The sequence below is a fragment of the Callospermophilus lateralis genome, chromosome 5, assembly GCF_048772815.1.
Source record: "Callospermophilus lateralis isolate mCalLat2 chromosome 5, mCalLat2.hap1, whole genome shotgun sequence".
Classification (NCBI taxonomy): Eukaryota; Metazoa; Chordata; class Mammalia; order Rodentia; family Sciuridae; genus Callospermophilus; species Callospermophilus lateralis.
The window spans coordinates 89,432,357-89,458,550 of record NC_135309.1 but is presented as its reverse complement, the minus strand read 5'-3'; the positions used below and the strand labels follow the sequence as shown (position 1 = coordinate 89,458,550).

Sequence of the window (26,194 nt, the reverse complement as noted above, 5' to 3'; positions counted from 1 at the left end):
AATGGTCAGCTCTATTTTCCTTTTAAAACTCACACTTCAGTGGTGTGTCTAGGAAAAATGGCTGTCTTTTCCAGGCTTTTGGATTTTCTGCCGCTATGCTGGCTATATTGCTCCTCGGGTTGGCCTCCTGTGAAGCAGCCAGTTCTCAGAGCTTGAGGCATGCTGTGCCCTGGTAAAAACAGGAGCAAGGCTCACAACTGACACTTGCTTCTGCAGGACTGTCTTCCTCAGGACCCTGAAGTCTGTCCCTTTTCTCTGTTCAGTGTTAGTTACTGTGTCTGAAATATGGTTGGATGGGCATTTGCAGTGAATCCCTCTGAATTTTTAAGAAGGTTGAGGGGTAAAGAAAGAATGGAGGAAAGGCAAAAGAATGCACTCTATGCATATTCAAAATTCATGTGGAAGGCATTCTTGCTGAACTTTCCCTTAATGTACTCCTGGCCCTAAGGTGGTTTCTCCTAACTCTTACATATTTCAGACATAGTTATACTCAAAATTAGTCTAATATTCAAATTTAACTGAGTGGTCTGTATTTTATCTGGCAGCCTTAAATTAGACAATGTATTTATTACTATCATGAGTAATTGGACCATGGTTTTTATTCTTCATCTATGAAATAACATAAGATGTTCAATTCCTCTCCACATGTAGTGAAGGATGAAGAATGTCCAAACCCTGTCTTTGCAGAAACAGCTCAGTACCACCTTTTTCCTAATCCCTTTTCCTCAAGTAAGAAGTAATATCTTCTGACTCTTCTAGTCTGTTCATTGTTTTGTTTGAGATCTTGAATTATAGCTCTGTTAGCATTTCTCAAAGAGAAGGATCCCAGAATGAGAAGCTTCAGAAGCTTCAGTAATGAAGCTAGGGGTGTGTGTGTGTGTGTGTGTGTGTGTGTGTGTGTGTGTGTTGGTACAGATTGAACCCTGGGCTACACACATGCTAGGCCAGTGCTCTTCCAGTGAATTATATCTCCAGATGTAATTGTCTAGGCTGGCCTCATATTTGTGATCCTCCTGCCTCAGCCTCCCAAGTAGCTGGGATTACAGGTATGTGCTACCATGCCTGGTACAGTTCTCTTCCTTTTAATGATTTCAAATCACTAATGTTCCATAGCAGTTAAAATGGCTTGAGGTCTGTCCACATGGGGGTTACACATCATTGCGAGGAGCTGAGGTGGTCCTAAGCAAGCTAGTTCTACAAGGAGACGGAATATGAACTGAGAGAGGGTTCCGCAATGACGAGGCATCCCAGAACCTCTGTATTGGGGTTGATATTGTGTGGCTTGTCTGTGCTAGATTTTTTACTTACATGAATCTTTATTCAAAGGTGGTCTTCAGCTTTTTTTGGTACTTCTGTGCTCTAATTTTATCTAATATAAAAATTAGAGCTATGTTAATTCGTAAAGTGGTGTCTAAGAGTTTTATATTCTTTTCTAACCTATGAGGGTGGTATTAATAATTTGAAAACTTCCAATTCCCTGCAAAGTTTCAATGATTTGTACATAATGTAAATGGAAATGATTGGAAATGATTGTGTGTGCCTCCTCTTGTGGCAACCTTATGATTTATTTAATGTGTATTCTAAATACAGAATTGTTTGGGGGGTCACTGGAGATGGGCATGTTAAGTTTTCCTAAGTTTACTGGGCTTCCTTCCAAATTGGTTATGTCATTTACACTTCCATCAGCACGTGTGAGAGAATTCCACACCTTCCAGCACCTCTGGCTATCAATAATATTGTAGTCGTCACCAGCCAGATAGCCTCATTATAGTTTTAATTTCTATTTCTTTAATTATTGGTGATATTAAAGTTTTGATACATTTATTGACTAGTTAACATATACTAATATGATTTATATGTAAACATATGTAAATATTTAGTTCATTTAAACAGTACCTGGTACAAAATAAGTGCTAAGTGACTACTATTTCTTTATTTCAGTTTTGTTTTCTAAATTGCCTAGAATGATCCTTTTCTTCTTTTCTATTGATGTTTATTTTATTTTATTTTTTGGGGGGAATATACCAGGGTTTGAAGCCAGAGGCACTCAACCACAGAGCCACATCTCCATTTTTTTTTTTTTTTAATGTTTTTGGTTTTGAGACAGGGTCTCACTAAGGTGCACAAGGCCTCACAAAGTTGCTGAGGGCTGGCTTTAAACTTGTGATCTTCCTGCCTCAGCCTTTGGAGCTATACGATCCATCACGCCTGGCTTGATGTTTATTTTTAAATTGTCTTTTAAAAGGATATTTGAGTTCATTTTGACCCCAGAGTTAATAGGAGTATGACATTCTTTCTTGTCTCTTTACTTTTATTCTTATAAAATATCACCATACTACAGAGATTTTTTTCCTTATATAAATTGTATTCGATTTCTACCTTAATTTTTTCTTTTTTTTTCTGCTTGGATGCATATAGTATTCATCATTTACCCTGAAATATTAAAACTTCAAAAGACTCTTTTCACTAATATGCCATATTATGAAGTCTTTTTATTCTAACATCTTATAATTTTCTTATATCTTCAGTTATTGCTTCTGTCTCATTTTCTTCTGGTATTGTCTGGCATACTATTTAATGACATTGGATTTTTATTATTTATATAATATACTTGTATCATTCTTTTTCTCATCTTTAAATCTTTGCTCTTTTTTCTCTGCATTCTGAAAGAACCTTTTAAGTTTATTCTTCATGCCACTAATTTCATTTTCTGCAGTGTCAGTTCTATCTTTACTGCCTCCATTCTAGATTAGAGTTATAATACTTTACTTTTTGTCTCTTTACCTTCCCCTTTTATATTTGCTATCTTTTACTCAAGCAAACTTCTTTTTAGTAAGTAAAGCCTCATTTTATCTTTTAATAGTGCACATTTTCATAATTTTATGGGAACATGAGACACATGATTCTACTATTTACCTCTATTTCCTATCTAGTGAATAACTTTTAAGTTTTCCTGTTTAAAATCTTGAATGGTGCATTGTTTTTTATACCATAGAATATTTTCAAAGCCCCATCTCCAGTATTTTTTGAGGGAGCAGTGGGCTACCTTTTGGGTAGTTTAGACTTCTGCTTTCTTCTGTGGAGCTCGACTCCAGTTGATTATCAAAAATGTCCTCAGTTCACAGATTTGCCTCCCACAGCCTGTGGGGAGAAAGAAGGAAGGTGGACCCTGGGTACACCAACAGTGGAATGTTGACTGTGTGGGTTTTCTCCCCATATTAGGTGAAGCTGCTTTGCAGGTGTCGGGTTTCTAAGTCCAGTTTTGTCTACTGCCTCTTCCTTAACCAGCTTGCCTCAGGCCTTACACAACCTACAGCTGAGCCCAGCTGCTTTCACAACCGCACTCTTACTGCATCCTATGACCTGTAAGAATTCAGGAACTTCAAAAAACACTCCCTCCAAATACTAGAGCTCAGCCGGAGCAAAACAAAGCCAAAGGGGCATATTTTCACTCTGCTGTCTTAGCGCCTCCAACCATAGCATCTTATCATTCCAAATAGGAAACTATGTCCTGGAGAATATGAGAGTTGTGCCTTAGTGACTGGTTTTATTTGCTTTTTATCTGATTTACTTTACTTATAGCTGAAACTTTTCTTAGTTTTTGTGTGTGGAGGTTGTATGCTTAGCTTATAAATTCAGAGGTGTTTTTTTCTTGTCTTTTAGTACTTCTGAACATTTCAGTGGAAATCTAAGAGTAAAGGATGTGAGACTCCTGTGCTCTGATTTACATTTCCAGTTCTTTTAACATTAGCCTGTTGACCATAACAGATTTTCATAGAATAGCTGATGACTGAGTAAAGGATGGACATCATTCTGAACTGAAGGGATACTAGTTGTTTTATGTGACTTTAATATTTTTGTTGCATATGGGATTTCTTCATATTTCTATGCTAGGTACTTCAAATGCAAATACTGATAATAAGGTCTGCAACAGAAAAAAAATTTGGACTACTCTTAAAATAAGATCAAATATTTATTACTTAATTAATAAAATAAATTTTGTCTGCAATTCTCAGAGACTCAGTAGACATAAGGATGAATAAGGAATGGCCTCTAACCTCTACAAGGAGTCTCATATGATAATAATATATTATATGATATAGTGGCAGTAACTACTTCCTCCCCCCACCCCCCCAGGTCAAACATAAGAACTATTTCTTGAAAATGGAAGCATTCAGAATAATGAAATGTTTTTCTTTTTCTTTTTTTTTTTTCTTTCTAGCAATGGAAATCTTGTTGATTCAAGCAATTCAATGAAAGAATTATTTTACTAGGGGCTTATAAGAGATTGGGAGAAAGATTGGGAGAATGTTTATCTCACTAATCCTGGGGTAATTGAGGAAGAATTTCCTCTCTTCTGTGATGCCTAGACTCACTGGAGTCAGACAAGTTAAATTTGACTGAATTTACATGTTAAGTATATTTTTCCTAAATACATATGATTTTTCACTTTGTTAATAATTGGCATCAGTGTGCAATCACATATTTATTTTAAGTACTGTTATAGTATTCCTATCCACATATAGAATGGGAGACAGAATATAGCTTCACTTTCAGAAGAAGACACATTTTATTTCTGAACTTTCTAAATTCTAGTCATTGTATGCCACCAATTGAAAATATTTTGCTCATCAGAAATAAAGATTATCTTTATTCAGCGGCAGGCATGTGGATCTTATCAAATATACAAATATAAAATGGATTATCAAATGTAAAAATAGATTTTGTCTGCCTACCCTCATTTAAGCCTTCTTTTGGTAAAATTGCCCTAACTTATTTTTGTTCCATTTTGTCTTCTAGGACTATCAAATGAGGTACTCCTTGCCCAATGCATTGACCACGTGGCTCAAGCTATACCCATGAGACTTCCGTGTTTTTCTGAGAATTGCTTACCTCATAAAACTGTTGAAGGATTAAGTGAGTTAATGCTTGCAAAGTCTTTAGAAGCATTACTAACACAGGTTAAGTGGTGCATAGTGTGGGCTTTCATCATTTTTCAATCAGAGAGACACAGAAAAATATTAAAGTCACATAAAACAACTAGTATCCCTTCAATTCAGAATGATGTCCATCCTTCATTCAGTCATCATCCTATTCTAGGATGCTTAGAATGATTAGAGTTGGAACCTTCTGGCCCCACTGCCCTAAGACACTCTCTTTGTTCCTCTACACTGCTCCAAAAGGCAGCCCGATTCTTATTCTTATTCTTCTCAGTCTAATTATGAAGCATTTCCTAAAGTTCTATGAATTATCTCATATCTTTCCAATAAATTCACTCAGTAAATGATTCCACTCTCTGTTTCTTACAATCCAAGAATCTTGGTGGATAAAGGGAAGATATTAGTAAAGCTACAAACATTGCAGTTAAGTAATATTCCCCCCAAATTGCATTTATGTTTTACTTTGTAGTGTGTTCTCTTACTCCTTCTGAATATGGTACTCTTTCATTCTGGGAAATTATGTCAAGCAAAATAATAAGAACATACTAGGATCATGTGAAAGAAAAGAATGGAACAAGAGAAAGTATGGAAATAAGTAGCTCAGTAGCACTAATTCTTAGGGAAAAGTCACCATTATCAACACCAAAGTCACATATGCCAGATGCTGTGTTTGAAAATTCAAAGATACTATTTCTAACTATTATATTAGGTTTTTACATAATATTAAACCCATTTTAGAGATGGAAGAGCTGAATGTTAGAGGCTTGCTTAGCAGTTAGAAGCTAACTGGATATCTAGCACAAGTCTTCTCACTACAGAACTTGTACTCTCTAAAATGACTTTCCTGAATTTTTTTTAAATTGTGAAATTTTAAAAAATTGTTTTTATGCTTGCATGGAATATTAAGTTGAAAACTTAATATTTATTTATTAATGTTTATTGATATTTACTTATTTATTATATGTTAATATTTATTGGTATTTATTCATTTTTTCATTAAGTATTTATTGAATGACTGTATGGGTAATTAAGGTGTCCATGAGTCTATGTAGTCTTGTAGTCTTTTCTAGCCTTGGGGGATATGTCTTAAGAAGTAGCAATGGAAAAGTGCATGCAGAAGATTAAATTAAATCTAAAAAATATGTCTCAAAGACAATAACAGTAACTACTCCTTATTTTATCCCAGGTAATCCACTTGCAATTTATTTCAATAGATGACAAAAATCAACTTATTTCTTCCTGGTGCCCCTATCTTCAATCAATTCTATTATTCTAACATACATTCATACTGTGGTATATTTAGGAAACTTTCTAAGCTCTAGAAAATTTTAGTTCCCTTATTTTAGGATCTTGCTATGCAGCAAGAATGTGAAGGGTATCATTTGCTAAAGAGAAAGTGGCTAGAGTCCTAAGTATGCCAGTACTGCTATTAAGGTTTTAGACACACCTGCATAGGACTAGAAGTGAGTAGCCACAACCCCAAGGAGCTGGAATGCAATGATTATGCAGAAACTTTTACAATATCTACAGTCAAAGCTGACAACCACTTACCCTCACCTTTTTTTTTAGCACTAATAAAAGGATCTTGCAAGAACATACAGAAAATTACGTTTTAACCTTTTCCCTCCCTTGATTTCATGTGATATATTATCCCAGTTTAGCAATAGAAGGAAAGAGATTAAACAAGTTGCCCTGTTGACAGCAGAGTTTACTTTGTGCAGAAGAAATTTTCTGTGTGCTCAGAGATACCAATGTTTGCTTTCCATGTAATGGAAAAAAAAAAAAAAAACCCATAAAGGTAATGAGTAGACACTCTATCAGCTACCAAAGAAGCACAACTCAGCTTTGGTTGTCCCTGGGCAGGAAGGTTCTGCATATTCAGATTCATTATTATTAATTCATTTTATTTTTCAAGACTTGGTCTGTGGGAGATTGTAAAATCTATTCAGTGGTGAAAGGGAAAATAAGATTTCTGTGGAAAATTAAACTGAAGAAAAGAACAAAATGAGATAGAAAGTATAAATGCCAGAATAAACTTCAGGACAAAATAGGGTAGGCAGCACAGGAGTGTGAGCTTCTGTTATTACTAAGCAGAGTGGCAGATGATTAGAAAGTGGTTAGAGCTGGAACATTCTGACCTCTAGCATCAGTCTCCTAAAGAAGCTTAAAATACAAACAACAAACAAGCAAACAACCCCGCCCCAAACTCTTTTTTTCATAACTGGTTTGGACATACTAAAATATCCTGCCTCCTTTTTATTTCTTTTCAAGCATCTTTGTTGTTGTTAGCAGGTTATCAGTTCCCTTATAGAGAAACAATATATGCCTAATTTTATCCTTTCTCATTCTGTTTTAACCTTTTTGCACTCCTTGGGTGATCACTATGAGAAGAATGGAGTTATATGGGAGAGTGTGAGCTCTGTGTGTCCCTAGGGAGAACCAGGCTGAACAAGAAGAGATCCCATAAGCAGCACCAGCTGCCCTTTGGATTGGGGAACAGGAGACTGTAGATCCTCCAAGGTAGGGGTGGCTGAGAAGCCCAGACAGACACTCAGGGAACATTCCCAAACTATAGCATTCCAGGTCAGTGGTACTAAACAGGGCAGAGCTTATAAAATACAGACTCAAGGGTCCCAAACAAACATTCCAAACTCTCATATCCACGAGAGAATCCTGGAAACCTGCTTTCTTAACATGCAATTCTGAGATCAGGTAGGATTCTGAGATACCATACTAAGTATTTTTATTTATTTTTTTAGTTGCAGATGGACACAATATCTTTATTTTTATGTGGTTCTGAGGATCGAACCCAGGGCCTCACATGTGCTGGGCAAGTGCTCTACTGCTGAACCCCAACCCCAACCCCCATTCTAAGCCTTTTGTGAAGAATAGCTTCTGACTCCATTGACACAATTGCTAGCTTGCCAGGCATGTGAACTAGCACCACTGTGTTCTTGAAAGGTAAGAAGTTTGGGGCAAGTTTCTCAATACATTCACCTTAATAAAGAGAACCTCTTCCCCCCAAAAATTGCTACCTTCACTTCCCAGGAACCTGAAATTGACATATTTCATTTGCTTTCCCATTTCTGGTTTGGTTTTGTCCTGGACAAATATTAGGCAGCTTGATAAGTGATCTTAGAGATAAATATTGAAGAATAATAATTTCATTCATTGGAGGTTTCAGAGAAATGGAAATTTACCTGCTGAAGTCTCAAAACTTTTAAAAATATTTGTATTTTTCTTGATGATTTAGAATTCTCACTATAAATGTGGTTTATTTTGCATGATCTACAATATATTAAGAAAGTTATTGTGCAGACAGATCATTTTTTTCTGTGATTTTTATTTTGTGTTGGGTTATGGCTTTGGTTGGCCGTCAGTGCTGTCTCCTCTTTGAAGGCCAGCTGTCTTGCTCCTGTCAGTGTGTCGCCAGGGGATGCACATCCCTTCATTTCATTTCTAATCTTTGTGGACTGCAGTACCATAGAGCCAAGCTGCTCAGAACAAGGTCTTAATTAGAATGAACTGGATTCTGGACAGAGGTCTGGCAATCCCTCCTGGGAGTAACTGTTCCAGCTTTGGGATCTGAATGCCCTGGTGTGTATTCTGCCTGCTTGGAAGGTTTTGTTTACGTGTTTTTATTGTGTTTACCAGCACACAGTTTGTTACTGAGGACTCTGAGTTAGTAAAGTGGTTAGTTTAGAATATCTGAGGAGTTTTTGTCTTTAGCACAAAACTTGGAGTGAGCATGGGTCCATGTGTATCAGCATATTCCCGTAGAGCATGTTCAAGCTAATGAAAAAAAAAAAGAAAAAAAAAGAAAAAGGCAGTGCCCAGCTGGAAGAGGGAGCAAATACAAGTCAGAACATTGATTTTATTTTCCTCTCAGGATATCAGCAATGCTCAGTCTTGGGTTGCAGCGGGAAGGACTTGACTTTTCCTTCCTGTCATTTTATTTCTCCACCAGAAAATCACTTAGCAGCTGTCATAGTCACACTAAACCCTTGGCTGCTTAGTAGCTTAGAAAAATGCAACCCTTTTCTATGTGCTGATAATCAGAGCAAAGAAAAGCATCTGCAGGGTTATCTTAAGGAAGCAAAGTAGAACTAATTAATGCCTAATCTCCAAAGAAAGCCGCCACCCCGCTGGCTGCTGTCCCAGGGAAGGCAAGGCATTAGGTGCCACAGAGCAGCTGTACACAGAGACTCAATGCTTGGGTTCAAAAGGAAATGCGTTCCTGTTATACCTGCTGTCTATAGTAGCCGCTTGGGGGTTCAGGCAGTGCTACTACTTATGGGGGGCATATTTAGCCAAGCATGTTATAAATCTGTACACCTTTGCAGTCTGTGAGAAGGACTTCATCTTGGATGTTTGCTTTTTGTTGTGAACAACATATACATACACCTGCCAAAGATGATAATGGTCACCAAGTATTCTTGGCCTCCCCTTTATTTATTTCTTCAAATCTACATATTCTCTCCACCATCCTCTTCCGATTCTGTTTTTATTTATTTATTTTTTCCTCCTTTGCTCCTTGTCCATTTGAGGCCCTTTCTGAACATGTATTTTAGTTAGAACACTTGATGCACATTGGCTGGGTGTAAAGAGAGGGAAAACTGTTTTAATGACCATCCGGCTTTCAGTGTCTGTAGTCAGCACAGTTCAGGCTGAGTTAAATAGCATGGTATCCATGGTGAGAGAGGCGGAACGCACCAGGCCTTTGTGCCAAAGGGAGATGAAACACGTGCTGTATATCTGGACGTGTTTAAAGGCAGTGATTTCAAAGTTCTGATCCTGAGTTTATTATTACTAATCAGCTTGCAAGACAGAATAAGAACATACAAAAGCAAGTGGCAAAGTGGGATGAAACTCCAAAAGACTTAAAATTAAAGCCAGATAGAAATGGGTTAGAATAAAAAGATGCTTAATAATTAATATTTAATTTAATGTCAGTGACTTTAAAAAATAAGCAGTTATTTCAGCTTTTAAGGGACAAGTTTTATATCCTACTAAGACCTTAGATAATGATTCACAATGACAGAATTATAATGTGCAAATTCTTACATATTTGAATTGTTGTATTAGCAATGTTCTAAGAGAAAAAAGTTCGGAGTATTTGAAAAAGATTTGTTTTGTTTTTCCTATAATGAGTCAATGTATGGCTTTTAAATTTTTTTTAGTTGCAAGTGGACACAATACCTTTATTTATTTTCCTGTGATTCTGGGGATTGAACCCAGTGCCTCACATGTGCTGGATAAGTGCTCTACCACTGATTTACAACCCTGACCCCTATGGCTTTTTAATTTTGATGTCAGGTTTACTAGCAAAAATTATTACCTGTTAGTACTGTTAAGATTTTCTCATCTGTGGGCATGATTCAATGCATTTATTGGTGGGAGAAGACTTGAACTTCTGTTGGAGCTTCCCTTCTTTATAAAAGTAATTATAGCTCTTTATGGACAGAAATTGTTTTGATAATCTATCACCAATTTATCTAGGGATTAAATATTGATCTTTGTCACATAGCTGCCATATACCTTTTTAACTTGTATTATTCCAGATTTGTTTTTCATGGAGTAGTATTTACAGATGATAAAAAGTTATATGGAACATAAAAGAAGAAAACACTGAAGAACCGTTCAAAATACATAAGACATCTGTTTTCATCATTCATAGATTGATTGTATAGCACCTCTTATGATGTGGATATGAAGTATTCCTCAAAAGCACCTGCAGGGATATTCAGAGGTGAATGATTAGATTATGAAAGCTGTAACCTAATCAGTCCATCCTAGTTTGAATGGACTGACTGGGTGGTCACTGTAGGCATAGCTGGAGCAGATGGGTCCCTGGGGGTATACCCTGGAAGGGTGCATCTTCCCTGAACCCTTTTCCTGTCTTCTCCTCTCTTTGCTTCCTGAATTCCATGAAATGAGCAGTTTTCCTCTGCTCTTAGCCATGCTGTGCTGCCTCACCTTGGGCCCACAGCAACAGAGTTGACCATCTATGGACTGAGGCCTCTGAAACCATGATGTCCAAATAAATTTTTCCTCCTCTAAGCTGCTCTTGTCAGGTATTTTGGTCACAGTGGCAAAAAAATGACTAATACAGTACCTTCAACTCATTTGCAGTTTTCTTATGATTATTAGGTGAATGTGGTGTTATGAAGTCTGATACAAACCAGGCATGGAGAATATAGTTTGCTCAATAAGGAGGTCAGGAGTCTGAATAATGCGTTCTGATTTTGACATCACCTTTAGTTCTATAAACTTGAAAAATTATTCAAATTCTCTGTGCCTTATTTTCTTCTTTTACAAAGAGGATATAATGGGGCTTTCCTCATAGAATTGTTGAAAAACTATACACAATCAATTAAAACCCAGAGTTTAGTGCCTGGTGAATGGTTAAGGTGTAACACATGTCTATAATGACTGGTTAGGGTGTTCCAACTGCAAAAAAGGCCATCATTTCTGCACAAATTCTGACAAACTGAAGACATTTCCAAAACAGAGAAGTCCATTGTCTTTGAAAGAGGCCTGCCTACGTGTGATATCAAAATTAGCTAGATTAAACACCATAAACAAAGCAAAGCAATAAATTTCACTTCGTAGGTACATGATAAATATTTGCTTTATTAATGAGAATTGGATTTTAGGCATTAGGAACTCATAGACTCAAAAGCTTTCTGAATTGAGTGTGGAAATTTAAGTAAATGTCACCTTCTCTAACTGTCCCATTCAGTGTTTTAATCTCTTCTACCATGTTTCCATGAATAACAATTATACTATACTTGAACCTTTCCAGTGATGCAAGAAGAGTCAATTCTGATGAACAGAAAGATGCCTCAAGCTGGGCTGAAATCTGCTTCTCTTTCTCTCACCCTTCTTTCCCTCTCTTTTGTGGCTTCTCTGTATGTTAGTGGCTTCCATATTTGAATATAGTTACTTTTGAGTATTTTCATTCTCTTCCCTTTCCAAACACAAAACCTCAATTCTTTCAAACTTTCTCAAACAACAGTATTTCAAGTCCTCTTATGTTGCAACCCATGAACTTTGGAACTGAACATATTTCAGTTAGAAATTGCATTTAGCTGCAACAGGAACCAACAAACTAGTGGCCTAAAAAGACAGAGGTTTATTTTTCTCTCTTAATAAAAAGAAATATTGCATATTGCTGTGGCAGTCCAGAGACAATGTGATAACTCAGTAAATTTATCAGGGACCCAGGATTTTTGAAGTCTCCTCAGCCATCCTGAAGGTGTGATTCTTATCCTCATGTGATACAGGTGACCATTATAGCCATGTATTCCTATTCCAGGCAGGAAAAAGATGTTGTGGGCAGAAAACAACAGATACAACCTTTGGGGTTTCCCTCCTCCTCCAAGGAGCTTTTCTGGACACCTTAGCAGAAACTCTTCCTTACCATTGGCCATAATCAAATTACCTGATCAACCATAATGGAAGATTTTTAAGCAAGGTGTTATTTCTTATCTGAATAAAAATGATGTTCTTTTGGTAAAAGCAACAACAACAGCAGTATGATAGATATAAGGTGAAGAGAGACAGTCTGCATCAGACTGTCCTCTTAAGCTATCCCCTTTTAAAATGGGGTCTCCCTACTTTACCGACAGTCTAAATTTGGGATATCCCTGAAGAGTAAAGTAGGAATACATCTGTCTCCAAAAACTCAACTTCTAGAAAATGTTACCAACTAATTAAAATATCACAGGCAAAAGTACAAAGCTGTCATTTCTTGGGCAAAGCTTTATTTAACCAACTCATTTTATCTAAGAGTCAATAATCTTAATGCTTATCAAGACTTCCCACCTGTTGAAAGTTGAAAGCCTGCTTTGCCAGGATTGATTTTTATTCTGTGTTGTTACTTAGATATTAATGTAGTAGACCCATAAGCCAGTCTCCAATTAAGCTGATTTCTTCATAAGGACGAGACTTAGTGAAATGCATGAGAGTAAGTGGCATAGTTGTAAATTTTATGAAGATATAAGTCAGTGAATGAGGGTCTGTGATATGTGTGTTAGTGCCATTTATATTTCAAGAAATTATCCAAGAGTGCAGAGTCTTGCTGGGATGGATGATGCCTAGTAACTTCACAGAACCACTTTGCTATTAACTTCTCTTTCTCTTTCTTTTGCAAAGAATCCCCAGATTTCACTGGAAGGACAAGGCTCCCCACCTCCCAATCTTTTACCCCACAAAAATAGCATAGTAGTACCCTTTAGGAATAACTATTAATAAAACCAAATAAAATGCATGCTCACTCTACAAAGAGTTCTAGCAATTTGTGCCTGGTCTCTGAAAAGGAAAGGAGGTGAGATAAGAAGAACAATTGGTGCATAACAGATATCAACCAGTCCAAACATCTGGCCACAGCGAAGCCTGGACCTAGCTAGCTGTAGTGTAACTGATAGCCAGATATCAGTGAAAGGAACAAATCAGGGCCTTCTACTTGACTAAGTCTCATGAATACAGAAATGTGATTAACTGTCTTTATATCTACCCATCCCCGCTCCCCCCCCCCAGGGGGGGGGAACTAGAGAGGAGACTCAGGGGATTGTTTCCCTGGGCTCCTTAGAAAAGGAATTGTCTCAGCACTTAATGCTGACAATTATGGCTGAGTGCAGTGGTGCCTGCCTATAATCCCAGCAATGCAGGAGGCTGATGATTGCAAGTCCAAGACCAATGTCAGCATCTTAGCAAGGCCTTAAGCAACTTACTGTCTCAAAATTTAAAAAAAAATTAAAAATGAAAAGGGGATCGGGGATGTGGCTTGGTGATTGAATCCCAAGTACTGGGGGGAAAAGTGGTAATGATTAACATCACTTCTAAGGGCAGCTTAACAAATTGACAAATACCTTTCCTGCTGTTATTTCTCCATTTTCATGTTCATGCTAAAGTTGAAACCCTATAAACTCTTAACTACCTAGTTTCCCAAATGCCTACCTTTCTGATATAGAATAGGATGGAATTTAAGATCACAATCCAGGAACTGGAGGTGCACACAGGTTGTATCTTACTCTTATTGACTCTGATAAAATTTTATCCAACGGTCACTAAAGGTTTCTCTTGGACAGTTTTCCATCAGCCCAAAGGAAAAAGAAGCAAAAATGTGGTACAAAATATGGTTACTGATTTCCTAAAGGTATGGTAACTTTGGTAATGGGAAGGGGAAAAATTTATAAGAATGCATTTTGCTTTTGCATTATAATCATAAAGCCATGTTTTCTATGAGTTCCAATTACTATCATTCATTCACAAAGTACTGTCCCATATACTTCACATTATGCTAAGTTTTAAAGACTCATGGTTCTATGAGAAATTGTTCCTGCTCTCATAAAGCTTATGTCTAAGTGACTACAAACAACTTATGTTAACATCAAATTTTAGAGTTCTGCAAGCACACCAAGTATGCATAACAAAATCTCAAAGGAGTTAAAAGTATGCATTGAGAGTTCCATTTTAAAAGTGAAGACATCAAGGCTCACAGCAGTTAAGCAACTAGCTAGAATGCACAAAAAGTAATAACAGAGTTAGATGTCAAGTCTTTGTAAGTTCCACATATTACAGAGATGTGATGAGTTATTTATATATGAAATTTTATTATAAGAACATTAGGTAAAGTTTGATGTCTGTATTTTGACATCTTTCATGATAATAATGTTCTGACCTAGATTCCTGAAATAGAGGTAGTTCATCCAGGTTGATTCATACATTGCAGATCTGAACTATTGATAAAATGGGATAGAAAAAAATTGGTGATTGAAATTGTTACTTGTTGAACTCCTCTAATGCTAAAGAATGACAAGAGTCTGACAGTTAAGGATTGGTTTCTATCATTTGCCAACTGTTAAAGACTTAATAAAGACATAAGGGCTATTAGGAAGTGTATATTGCAAAGCATCCACTCATATATAAAGGATTACTTGAGAAAATGAAATTTTATCTCCCAGGTTCCAAAGAAATCACATAACATTTTTAAAATAACCAAAAATAGAGATGTTTCTTCTCCTCCTCCTCCTCCTTCTCCTCCTCTTCTTCCTTCTTCTTCTTCTCCTCCTCCTTCTTCTTCTAAATCTTTTTTTCCACACAACTTTTGAGTTCTGATCCTAAAGTAGATTTTATGTAGTTGTTATCTTTCTTTGCATAGCCTGTTAAAAGAGAGTTTAATCTATCCAGGGCTAACACAGCAATATAGATTTGGTCAGGAAATTATTCATACTTGTTTTTTGTTTTAGTTGGCTTTTTTTTTTCACTGCTATGATCAAAATACTTGACAAGAACAATTAGAGGAGGAAAGGTTTATTGGGGAGCTCATGGTTTCAGAGGGCTCAGTCCGTGGATGGCTGAATTCATTGCTCTGAGACTGAAGTGAGGCAGAACATCATGGAGGGATGTGGTAGAGGATAGCTGCTCAGGACATGAAACCAGGAGGCAGAGAGAGAGCTCTGCTTCTGTGTATCAGCCTCTACGTTTATACAGTCATAATTAGAATGCCTGCACTCTTCTTGTATGGGCAAGTGTTGTGAAAAATTTGTCAAAATATATATATAGCAAAGGCATACCCTGCCAGTGACCCACCTTCTCTAGCCACACCCTACCTGCCTAGAGTTAACATCCAGTTACTCCTTATCAGTGGATTAATACATTGATTAGGGCAAGATTCTCATAACCCAATCATTTCACCTCTGAACTTTCTTGCATTGTCTCACACATGAGCTACATGAGCTTTTGGGGGACACCTCACACACAAACCATAGTATTTCTCTTCAAAGTAAGTGGTTATCCAGCCTGGCACATACCAACATCAACTAGGGAGCTTGTAAAATAAGGTGCCCCAGAACCACAGTGTCTCTAGGGGTGGGACTAAGGCATCAGCAACTATGTAAAAATACTCCTAGGTGATTCTAATGTGCATCTTGAGTTGAGGATTGCTAGAAACTCCTATTGGAAAGCCAGGCAACTAAACTAATTGTTACTAAAGAGTGCATGGCTTCTAATATTCACATTTCCCAAATTAAAACCTAGTGGAGAATCTGGTCAGAGTGACGAAGCTTCTCTCATCCAGCTAGGTAACTGGTCTGCTTATGTGGGCCTACGTTTGAATTTAGCTTCCTAAAGCCAAACGTGGTAAACACTTATCTGATGTCTGTCTTTCAGAAGACTGTTTGTAAAACTGAAATTTGTAGGAATATAAATACATTTTGATTGCCCAGACCTTTGATTGTACATCTATCTTCATGCCTTTAGAGATGGAGCTATGCCATGACAGTGAGAATAAAATAGACTCCCCCAAATCATGTGAATATTAGACCACTTAATTGCTTTTTAAAGATATTTTTTTTGAGAGAGAGAGACAGAATTTTTAATTTTTCTTTCTTTCTTTTTTTTTTTTTTTTAGTTTTTGGTGGACACATCTTTATTTTATTTTTATGTGGTGCTGAGGATCGAACCCAGCGCCCTGTGCATGCCAGGCAATCACGCTACCGCTTGAGCCACATCCCCAGCCCTTTAAAGATATTTTTAAGGGTACTGTTTAAAAGGTATTTTTGGTCTAATACAGAAGCGGCTGAATATCAAATTATCCATATATTGCTCAGATTTTCTAGATACATAGAGTGTATCTTCCTAGCCATTAATTTTTTTCTGTATATTAACCTCTACATTTATACATTCATAATTAGAATGCCTACACTCTTCTTTTATGGGCAAGTGTTGTGACAAACATTTGTCAAATCCTCCTGTAATAAAGTGTGTGCACAATGGGGTCAAATAAAACAGACTTTGTATCCTGATTTGGCTTCCTACTAGCTGTGTGACTTTGGGAAAATAGTTAACCTCTCTGAGACTCATTTTTCTTATTTATAAAATAGTTCCTGATTCATTTTTCTTAATTATTATTTTTTATTTATATATGACAGTGGAATGCATTCCAGTTCTTTTTACACATATAGAGCAGAGTTTTTCATATCTCTGGTTGTACACAAAGTATATTCACACCAATTCATGTCTTCATACATGTACTTTGGATAATAATGTCCATCACATTCCACCATCATTTCTAACCCCATGCCCCCTCCCTTTCCCTCCCACCCCTCTGCCCTATCTAGAGTTCCTCTGTTCCTCCCATGTTCCCCCTCCCTATCTGACTATGAATCAGCCTCCTTATATCAGAGAAAACATTTAGCATTTGGTTTTGGGGGGATTGGCTAACTTCACTTAGCATTATTTTCTCTAACTCCTTCCATTTCCTGAAAATACCATGATTTTATTCTTTTATTGCTGAGTAATATTCCATTGTGTATATATGCCACATTTTTTTTATCCATTCATTTACTGAAGGGACCCTAGGTTGGTTCCACAGTTTAGCTATTGTGAATTGAGCTGCTATAAACATTGATGTGGCTGTGTCCCTGTAGTATGCTGTTTCTAAGTCCTTTAGGTATAGACCTAGGAGAGGGATAGTTGATTGTGGAGTTTATAAAAGAATCCATATAAACATATGGCATAGTACCGATAACATAAGCACTAAATATTGTTATTGATATTTCTTTTATTGTTATTCAATTCTTTGAACAAAAAGCATAGAAGAAAAATGAATAATTCCTTTAGAGATTAAGAATTGTTTAATGGAAAAAAGTTGCCTTTGTTTTATTGAAACTATTTGAAATGTAGTAATATGAGCATCTGAAATATAAAATCAAGATGTATGACATAGCATATTTTATTTCAAAGGAATGTCACACAATTTCATCTGTCTTGGCATATGCTTTACCAAAGTCCCTTTGTCTGTTCCCAGAATTTTGTAGGAGAGACTTAGGACCATGCACCTGAGAGAGGAGAGAAATTCATGCTCTTTCTGTCAAGTTTTAGGCATTCATTCCTTGGGAATGGGGTGGAGTGGGGTGGGGTAGGATCTGATCAAAGTAAAACATTGCTGCAACTCTCAGTCTTTTTAAAACATGATTTCCAACCCTTATTTGGATGTTAATATAAGGATTTATTGCTGAATTTATTTAGGGTGATAGACAAACTCCGGGAACAGCATGTACAGATAATCATGATCTTCCAGTTGCTTTACGGAAATGTCCATATGCTGACCTACTTTCATCACCTTTCCAGAGCACAGGGCTTCCTGGTGCTTTTCTCTCTCTTCTCTCTCTCTCTCTCTCTCTCTCTCTCTCTCTCTCCTCTCTCTCTCTCTCTCTCTCTTATTATATCTTGGTGAAATTATTATAAGGAGATTTTATATTATCACTCATTTCGGAAACAAAATACAAACAGAAACAATAAAGGGCTTAATCTAAAGATTAAAGCAAATCTCAAGGAGCAGGAATGAAAAGTCCTTTGGTTTCTAATTTTCTTCCCTCCTGGTGGCTTTTATTTTTCTCTCCTCACTGATGCTCGTAGGGCATTGCAATTTACGTCTATCTTTGCCATATCCCTCTCTGATTTAATCCCTTCCTCATGTGTACTTGTAATATCTATTTCTGTACACAAGAAAAATTTACTACTTAGCTCTTGAGGGTGAAAGAAGCTGGCCATGTATGTAAATTTTCATGAAATTTTCTCTGAATTTTGCTCAAACAAAATTCAAAATTCTGTTTGAATTCTTGCCCAGAGCTATGCTGTTAGCTACAAAAGTAGGCATTTATTGACATATAATAAAAGAAGAGTTTCTGATACCAGGAATATTTTCTTTTGGGAGCAGGTGAGAATTGAAGGCCCTTCTATCTTTATGAATTCTCCACTAGAATACTAATTTTTAATCTCGACACGGAGACTGAATTTTATATTCCTATTAACTTTTAGAGTGCATTTCACCTTTTCTCTCTTCTATTAGCATATTTGTTCAAGTCTTTTCAGTTATTCCACATTAGAATTTTACATGGACCAAAAGTTGCATTTCTTTTGTAGCTTATGTGGCAAGCACCGAATGATTAGGAAACAAAAAGAGTTCATTTTCCTACCCTGAACCAGATGAGTCATATTCTGGGTCAGAATGGGGGTTGGCAGGAGGAAGAAGGAAGGTAAAGAAAACTAAGGGGTAAAAGGAAGATAGGTATCAGGAAGAACTCCAGCCAGGGCTGTTGGACTGAACTTTATCAATGCTGCTTTATGATATGTGTCAAAACAAATGCAGGAAACAGCTTTTTTCTTCCAAGTTTAGAATGTCCTGGTAACTGATATTTAAGTGAAGGAATGTTACAATTGGAACAGCTGACCTAAAACTATTCCCAAAGCCATCAATTTTATTTATTAAACTTACTGAAGAGAAGAAAAGTTGACAAGAGAAGGCATAGATCATTTATTTATTTGACAAGTTACTCAGAGTTCTTTTCCTTGGTAGGGCAACAATTAAGATGGATTTTATTATGCTCAGCATGTGTGTTTGCCTGCTTCAAAATTGTTTACATATTTACTGGCAGAACTTTAATGAAAATAGAGCAGTCCAAAGGACTTTTATCCGCGTCTATGGAACAGTCTGAAAGTTGCATTTTTAATGGGTGATGACCATAGTTGTTTTTAGGATTCCTGAATGAAGTCATAAAGTCTTAAGAATTTTGAACCCAAAGTTTTGACTCATGTTACAATTTGAGTAACTGCTTTATAAAAAAAGAGCTTGGTCTAATTTTGATCCTGTGGCTTCATTATCACAAGTTTGAGGCTCATTTCCTAGGGATAATATTTATAAGCCCATAATTAAGGCCGTACTTTAGCCTTGAGTTGTGAGCAAAGAGATACATCAAGACCACTTGAGGACTTCATTTCTCAACTCAGGAGTCCTGTGCTATAACATTTGGGGTTATTTTATGCTATAAAATAAAGACTTCAGAATCTTCTGCTAAATAGTGCTAAACTTTTTTTTTAGCAAGATTTTTGAGAGCCTTGAATGTGCATGTGAGCATTGTGACTGAGAAGGTCGGGACATGCAGTGTGTCCAGATTATTATCAAGCAATATCCATTTGTGTCTCTCAGAATTCTGTTTCTCAGAACATGGTTAAGGAGAACTTCCTGGAGTGATAGGGTTCCTTATAGGTCTGTGACTGTCAATCAGCCCCTCTGAGCTTAGGTCTTCTAAAAATGCATAACTTGCCTGATTTGACAGCAGGGCTTGTGACCCTCCACGCTTGTACCCGAGTGTCCTGAGAGAAAGCATTCAAAGGAGTCGATTGACCACTATCCAAGATGGGGCACTCCTGTTGATCCATCTTAAGCCAAGATGTTACATAGCAGTTTGGCCTTCCTAATACATGATCCTCTCGCCTCGGCATGAGTTCCTGGACCAATTATCTGTAGCTAGAGTTGCAGTGTGAAGTGACTCAAACCACAGAAATTTAGTGCTCTTTTTCCTGGGGTGGAGGCTGTGGCAAGTAGTTAAGTTTTTAAGGAGGATTTTAGGAGGCATCCATCTTCAGGTAGGATACTCACTCATTCACTTCCTTAGCAAGCATTTGTGAATACCTATTAAGTAGTGAGTACCATACTAGACAGTGGGGATTCAAACACGAGTAAGACGTGACATCTTCCTGATGCTTAAGCAAGTACCAGTTCATATGAGGATTGTTCTTGCTTGCTTCATAAAATATTATTCAAATCTAAAAATAGTAGTAGTAGCTTCATTTTTGAAAGCCAGTATAGGTGATATACTGAATGATATATCACCAGTGTATGTATGTATATGTGTGTGTATGTATATGTATATGTGTGTGGGTATGTATATGTATGTGTGGGTATGTGTATGTGTGTGGGTATGTATATGTATGTGTGTATGTGTGTGTGTGTGTGTGTGTGTGTGTATGTATGTATATAGATATATATAGATATATATCACCAGTTGTTTTCCTACATGTTATTTTTCTCTGTCTTGTTATTTTCCTATTATTTTATTTTATTTTTTGGTCTAATTGTAATGGTAGAAACCATGCATACTGGCACAGGAATGGGACACTAGGACTAGGAATCCAATACCTGTTGTTTAATTGATGACACTGGCAGATTCTGGTCTCTTTTCCATCATGAGAGAGTACAGGCCTGAATGATGTCATCTTTTTACCTTATGCATTCTCAAGACAGGAAGTCCAAATGGCTCCATGACTCACTGTGGGGCAGGAAAGGGAGAATGCAAGAGCAACCCCAGAATTGATAGAAAGAATGAAATTGTAGCAGTAATGTGGATCTTTGCTGCTTCTGGGCTATTTCTCACTGTCCTCTGTGCAGGTCTTGATGAAGAGAGTTCCAGTGATAAAGGCATAATTAATTTGTTTTTTGACCTAAATTTAGAAGGATCCTGGGCTCATGGCTTAATATATTTCTATTGTAGAAATAGTTATAGAGTAACTTAAACTTTCTCAGCATTGACAGTGTGCATAGGTAGAGGGATGGCTGTCATTCTTTGGGGTTCTGATTAATATGCTATAAATTATATGAAGGTATTCTTGCAGAATTGAACATCCTGAGTTAAAAAAAAATCCATTCTTCCATCTGGGTTTTAAAAAAAAACAGCTGGCATAGTGGTACACACCTGTAATCCCAACGGCTCAGGAGGCTGAGGCAGGAAGATCGCAAGTTCAAAGCCAACCTCAGAAAAAGTGAAGTGCTGAGCAACTCAGTGAGACCCTGTCTCTAAATAAAATACAAAATAAGATGGGAATGTGGCTCAGTGGTTGAGTATCCCTGAGTTCAATTCCCCCCAAATGTTCCCACCTAGACATTTAAATATATGTATTAGATTCTATTTCATAGTTGAAGAAAATTGAAATATCTTGGGATGAGAAGGATAAACAGTGAATGTTGTTGAATGTGAATTTGCTGTTGATATTGGCACCAGTTGCTCAAAAAAACATTGGGGATTGCTTTGAATTTATAGCCAGGCAGGCACAGTGAATAGAAGACAGGCTTCATGGACCTTCTCCTAAGAACACCCCTATTCTGGTTAACATTCTATGAAGTAACAGTCTCATGTATGGTATGTCATTGATTCATGGGTAACAGCCAACTCCAGAACTAAGTGATAATACTGCTTTTCTTTCAACTAGTTCTTTACCCATTTATTCTTTGTAATTCCCTGAATAATATCATTATTCAAAATGTGTATGTCACTGTGCAAGGCACCCAGGGGATCATAGCACCACAGATGAAACACTGTCTACATCTGCTAAAATGTACATAGTTTAACAGATTTTAAGATGTGATCAATTCTGTACAAAGTAGTGCAAAGGAAGTTGTAATAGCTTTGCAGAATGTGATCATAAGTTAGTGGACTCACTGATGGCTGGGTCAGTGGGGATCAGCCTGTAATTCTGCTGCAGAAAGGTCAATGGTGAACAACAATCTAGCAACCTCATTATGTTTTAAACATGAAGCACACATTACTGTGTTATTTCAGAACTCGTTTTGCATTCTCAAAGGAAAAGCTATAACACCATAGTTTTTTGCTTTGTAGGAATATAAATGGGTACTCAGTACATTAAAGGCCACTTCCAGAACCCAACTTGATCATTGGTATAGCCTGGTACTCAGTGTTACAGAGGCAGGTATATAGATATATCACTCTTTCAAGGAAAATTTCTCATGATTTATGACAATATTTTAATGTTTTGATAAATGTTTCTAACTTGTATTTATATTGTCTTTAATTGGAAATATCACACTTTTTTCACATTTGAGCATCTTTGAAATTGGAATATGTTTTACAACCACTGACACACCATAGTTTAATTGGCAGCATTCCCTACTCACCCTTTAAAAAAAATTTTAGAGGGACACATCTCTACTAGGGGGCACTGGAGACTCCCCATGTTTCTGGCACATGATACACTAAAGGATCTAGGGATTCAAGTTTTTGGGGGGTCCTATTATTATGGGAAAACCAGAATACCTTATAGTATATCTTGACATCTTACTATGTTCTCTCTTAACAGCAAGAATAGATATGATATAAAACTGCTTCATGAATTTGGATGGTTTCATAACAAATTCATCTGGCATTCTGTGATACTGCAAAGTATGTGCTCCTCTACTATGAATTATAGGCACATTTAGAGATGATCAGGTAAAAAACACTCCCATATGATGAGCTAGATGACTATGAAAGGTGTCATAACAGAATATATGAATAAGCAGTGAGAGGGCCTGACAATATAAATCCTGAGTAGGAAGAGGTTACTCTGGGCTGGAGGAAGTTAATGGAAGATATGAGGGGTGGAACTGACCTTTGAAAGCCACAGAGATATGGATGAGTAAAACTGGGGGAGAGGGAATGTATGTAATTCTCCCTATTTTTTTTTTTACCATCTGTCTTCAGTAGATAGCCATAGATGTGTATTCAAAGTAGATGAATATTTTTAGATTTTAGAAGGGCATTTGAAAAAACAGCACACATTTATGAGACTAGCTATTATTTTTATTAAGAACCAGTTAGATTGGCTACCATTCTGGGAATCCTGAACACTTATCACTAAATTTGGTTGGCAAAGAAGTTAGCAAAACACTGACCCATGTTTAAGATAGCACAGAAGGATCAGTGGCAGATTTAACTCCAGAGAGATTTCAAGTGGACCAGCTGTCTTGAACCTGAATGTGAACTGAGCATAAACCATGACTCTTGAACTGTGTAACATGACTAAGCAGAGCTCACCTAAAGCAAGCAAGAGCATACTAGGTTTATTTAGCAGGCAATTTTGAGGTCTTCTCAGTAAACAAGACACTTGGAAGGTAATCTCAGATTCTGTTGTGGACATACCACTTATGCTTCACATCTCATGAGCCCTGTTCTTCCTGAGATGAGGGCCTTGAGCTGCCATGCTTCACACAGGACTTAGTTGAGGACAGGTTTTCATTTTTAACTGGGACTGCCTTCCCTTTTTCCTCTCCTTCATTGCCTCCCCTGCTTCTTCTAACACAATTAAAGCTCAATTTGAGCATTCCAGAGAGTGTATCATTAGATTTGATATTATTTCTTTACACTTGTAGTGTAATTTATTATTTATTCATTCATTCATTTATTTTTGCATTACAATTCTTAATACACCTTTATACCACAATTTATCAATATATTGGATTGTATATAAGGTATGTTGACAACAAATTCACATCTTCATACATATATTTTGTATAATGATGAGGGTCTTCTTTCACCATCCATGGTATTCCCCTTCTCCTTCCCTTTCCCTCCCACCCCTATTCCCTATCTAGAGGTAATCGTCCTCCCTTGCTCTCCCTCCCAACCCCATTTTGAACCATCCCCCTTATATCAGAGAAGACATTTGGCATTTGTTTTTGGGGGATTGGCTAACTTCACTTAGCATAATCTTCTCTAATGCCATCCATTTCCCTGCAAATTCCATGATCTTATTCTTTTTTAGTGCAGAGTAATATTCCATTGTGTATAAATGCCACATTTTTTTATCCATTCATCTACTGAAGGACATCTAGGTTGGCTCCATAGTTTAGCTATTGTGAATTGTGCTGCTATAAACATTGATGTGGCTGTGTCCCTGTAGTATGCTGTTTTTATGTCCTTTGGGTATAGTCTGAGAAGAGGAATAGCTGGGTTAAATGGTGGTTCTATTCCCAGTTTTCTAAGGAATCTCCATACTGCTTTCCAAATTGGCTGCACCAATTTGCAGTCCCACCAGCAGTGTATGAGTGTACCTTTTCCCCCCGCATCCTCGCCAGCACTTATTGTTGTTTTTCTTCATAATGGCTGCCACTCTTACTGGAGTGAGATGATATCTTAGAGTAGTTTTAATTTGCATTTCTCTGATTGCCAGAGATGATGAGCATTTTTTGATTGATTGTATTTATTGATTGATTGTATGTCCTCTTCTGAGAAGTGTCTGTTCAGGTCCTTGGCCCATTTATTGATTGGATTATTTGTTTTTTTTTTTTGGTGCTTATCTTCTTCAGCTCTTTATATACCCAAGAGATTAGAGCTCTATCTGATGTGTGAGGGGTAAAAATTTGTTCTGTAGAGTAATTTAAAACTTCTGAATTATGTGATGAAGCTCTACTATACAATCATAATACCAGATCATATTATTATTATTATTATTATTATTATTATTATTATTATTATTTAGTTTCTTTCTATTTCAGTTCATCTTTGATCCAAATGATGAAAAGACCCATGGGAATACAAATACATCTAAGGCAACTTCCATAAACAGAAGGCTTAGGGCTTTAGCATCCCCTCTTTCCATTCTTTTCGTGTGGTAGAGGAGCAGTTTCAACCTTGCTGCACATTAGGGCACAGTATTTACTGGTCTGAGGTAGGGATCAGAATGAGGTAGTTTCGACTACTCCACAGGTGAGTGGAGAGTCAGGCTTGAGAACCACTCTGTTGTTATTGGAACCTGTTCAGAACTGGTGGATATCTCCAAATCCAGAGGTCAAGGCTGAATCATGAGACAGAATTTCCTCAACAGATGTTGGGGAAAAAAAAGACTGCCATGGATATCCAGAACATTCTTGGGTCCCAATGCTGAATTTTCTTAGACTAAGGATTTCAACATCTTTGACTCTTTTCTACCCACTGGCTTCAGAATAAACCATGATACAGTTCTTCTAGCTAACATATAAAGTACCTTTGTGAGAGTTAGAAAGAAAAAAAAAAAAACTTCTTCCTTAAGATATTTATTGCATGGAACCACCATTTGACCCAGCTATCCCATTCCTCTGTCTATACCCAAAGGACTTAAAAACAGCATACTACAGGGACACAGGCACATCAATGTTTATAACAGCACAATTCATAATAGTTAAAACAGTGGAACCAACCTAGATGCCCTTCAGTAGATGAATGGGTAAAGAAACTGTGGTACATATAAACAATGGACTATTACTCAGCATTAAAAGAGAATAAAGTCATGGCATTTTCAGGTAAATGAGTGGAGTTGGAGAATATCCTGCTAAGCAGAATGAGCCACCACCATCCCCAAACAGGGGCAGAATGTTTTCTATGAAAAGTGGATACTAATCTGTAATGGGGAAGGGGTATTGGATGAGTGGAGAAACTTTGGATGGGGGAAAGGAGATGGGGGAAGGAGTGAGGGTGTAGAAAAGATGATGGAATGAGATGAACATCATTATCCTAGGTACATATATGATTGCAGGAATAGTGGGACTCTACTTCATGCATAACCAGAGAAATGAAAAAATTCTACTCCATTTGTGTACTATGAATTGAAGAGCATTCTGCTGTCATATATAACTGATTAGAACTAATAAAAAAATT

The 26,194-nt window shown here is 37.0% G+C and overlaps 1 long non-coding RNA gene across 1 annotated transcript in view; it reads left to right on the top strand.

Annotated features, from left to right (window-relative positions):
• Nucleotides 1-26,194, top strand: part of LOC143399884 (uncharacterized) — a 322,203-nt gene that overhangs the window by 237,003 nt on the left and 59,006 nt on the right. Inside the window, exon 2 of the long non-coding RNA XR_013091444.1 lies at nucleotides 4,801-4,917. This is a non-coding gene — a long non-coding RNA (uncharacterized LOC143399884). The remainder of the gene's footprint in view (nucleotides 1-4,800; nucleotides 4,918-26,194) is intronic.